The sequence below is a fragment of the Anomalospiza imberbis genome, chromosome 2 (assembly GCF_031753505.1).
Source record: "Anomalospiza imberbis isolate Cuckoo-Finch-1a 21T00152 chromosome 2, ASM3175350v1, whole genome shotgun sequence".
Lineage (NCBI taxonomy): Eukaryota > Metazoa > Chordata > Aves > Passeriformes > Viduidae > Anomalospiza > Anomalospiza imberbis.
Genome location: NC_089682.1, coordinates 25699197 through 25701880, shown reverse-complemented (window position 1 = coordinate 25701880; position 2684 = coordinate 25699197). Strand labels below are relative to the sequence as shown.

Sequence of the window (2684 nt, the reverse complement as noted above, 5' to 3'; positions counted from 1 at the left end):
TTTTTTCCTAATATCCAACCTATACCTTCCCTGATGTAGCTTGAGACTGTGTCCTCTTGTTCTGTCAGCTGCTGCCTGGTGAAAGAGACTGACCCCCACCTGTCTACAACCTCCCTTCAGGAAGTTGTAAAGAGCAATAAGGTCACCTCTAAGCCTCGTCTTCTCCAGGCTAAACGACACCAGTTCCACCAAACGTTCATAGGGCTTGTGTTCCAAGCCCCTCACCAGCCTTGTTGCCCTCCTCTGGACGCTCTCAAGCATCTCAACGTCCTTCTTAAACTGAGGGGCCCAGAACTGGACACAGTATGCAGGTATGCAGGCTTCCTTGGGAGGCCCAAGGCTGTGAAGAGCTGTCTGAAGCAGGAGGCATCTGGAAGATGAAGACACAGTTGGAAATGTTGTTCAAGCTGTCACGGGAAGGCAGTCTGCTGCCCGGCTGCCCTCTCTGGGCTCTCACACCATGCAAAAAGAAACACGTCACTGGCAGAGTAACAATCTTGTAACCCATATCTCTGAAAAGATAGCATAATAAGACACATTCAGGTTTATGAAGCAATAGATTTTCATTGATTTAGATGATTCTGGCAATTTCTGGTTCTGCTTTCACAGCCACAGCAACTTAAGTAATAGTGGAAACAAGTTCATTTGACAGTACAAGAAGATGCTGGTGTGTGGGAGGCAATGAAAACAATAGACTAAAGGACACTTTTCTGGCCAGGTCTTCATTATTGATATACACTTGTCCTTAAATGCACAAAAGCATGGAGGGCAGTGATTGGAATAATAGCTGTTTACCATAGCACTGATTAAGCAATGCCTACAGGCATGATTAGGGAGGATCTAAGCAAAAATTCAAGGCTTTTCCTGAACAGGGTTAGGAAGAAACACATTCCACAGCAGATCATAGAATGTTTTTCTCTTGATACATATTATTTTTTGTTAATTGGTTTCATGTTCTGAAAAAAAACCTCGCAGGTAAAATTTGTTTGGGTCTATAACTTGACTGTTTTCTCTTGTATTAAAATGCTTAGAGAAAATTCATTTATCTGAGTAGAGAGTCAGGTAACTTTCAGAAAAAACTTCCAGGGTATTGCAATCACTGGATGCAATAGAGATAGTTGTACTTATACCAATGTGTCACAGGTGGCCTTTGCCACTATGCATGAGAGTTAAAGCAAACAGAAACAGCTTTTATCGCAGCAGAATGTCATGATCTGCACTTAGGGTTCAATCTTTCCATCGACTATGTGGGCAAAAATTGACATGCCTCAGAGAGTAGGATTGAATTCTCCACTTGTTTTAGAAAGTGTTCTAAAAATAAAATCAATATAGGGAGTTGTAAAAATAACTTTTTTTTTTTTACTTGCTAGGGAGAACTGCATAAATTACAGCTTTATTTCCTTCTACTTGAGAATTATGTAAGTTGTACGAAAAGTTCAAAATAATTTTATACAACCACTGTGCTTTTGCATCTGCGTGTCTCTAGTGATTTCTTTTTTCCCCCTTTTTTTCTTTCTCCCTTTCTCTTGTTCTCTCTCCTCCACTCTCTGTCTCTCCATGACTCAGGAAAGCACACACATGCACGCACTCTTAAGTAATAGGGGCGTATTCTGTAGGCAACCCACAGTTTTCACGCTTGAAAGTGTTCCCGTGGCTTCCAGTGTGATTTTTCTCAGCTTTGATGTATAACCACCTACCTTTGCAGGACAAATTGATTTCAGTTGATCTCTTGGGTGCACACTTAGGGCAGGTTTCACTCAGTCAATCTCAGCCTCCACCCCACTGTTTGGATTTACTGTGGATACTTTGTAAACACTAACTACTTTTAAGGAGAAAGAATACAAATAAGACAATAATAGTGCATGCTCTTCAAGACAAGAACCATCTCCTTTTCTCTAGCACTATTTCTGTTACTGTAACAAAGCAAATCATAATTAACTAGGGACCCAAAGATTCCTCACATTCCAGTTAAATCCTGCAATTTTTCTGCCCAAAAACCCTCACTAGATTTTCTTAGCAGAACTGTTAAAACCTACGTAACAGTGAAGCTTCTGTCTCCAGTTTCCCCAGGACCAGGGGCTTCCTGGGGCTGTGTGTGCAGTTAAACCTGAATTGACAAAACCAGCAACAAAACTCACACTAACCCACGTGTGCTCCCACCCTCTCTGTCCATGATTATGTGATCACAAAGCCACACACTCCCCTCAATCATATGAATTTTGTCGACAAAGTTGGGCACATGGGTGTTTTACAATATTCTTTTAGTCCAACCCAACTACTTTAATTGATGTGTCAGAACCTTGATTGCTGTAATCGCTCCTCTCTCCAATGTTCACATTAACAAATTGTTCAGCCTTGGTTTGCTGTGTACTTACTAAAAGGAAAACCTTGTTTTCTTCTGGAGATGGTACTTCAGAAATGTAAGCACCTAGAAGTGTCTTTTGATGAGTGTCTTGTTTGTGACTGTATCTCCTGCATAAAGCTGTACCTGCTTTATGTTTTTCCTGTGACCAGTCCTCAGGTTCTTTTAAGACTTGCATTCACTGATCAGTGTGTTAGATCTCTTCTCCTTCTCCATTTCCTTTTCTTCTCCTCACCTCTCTTCTCCTTCCTTCTTTCCCTTTTTCCTTTCCCATTTTCCATGTTCATAAGAATCTGCCCTTGTTCTTTGCTGATCTGTAAGT

General features: G+C 41.1%; 1 long non-coding RNA gene across 1 annotated transcript; it reads right to left on the bottom strand.

The window, feature by feature from the left end:
• Nucleotides 1-307: 307 nt before the first annotated feature.
• On the bottom strand, nt 308-2431 carry LOC137468435 (uncharacterized). The gene is made up of 3 exons (XR_010995939.1): nt 2037-2431; nt 1698-1822; nt 308-370 (listed from the first exon to the last, which is right to left on the bottom strand). It is a non-coding gene; the product is annotated as an uncharacterized lncRNA (long non-coding RNA).
• Between the last annotated feature and the right edge of the window lie 253 nt (nt 2432-2684).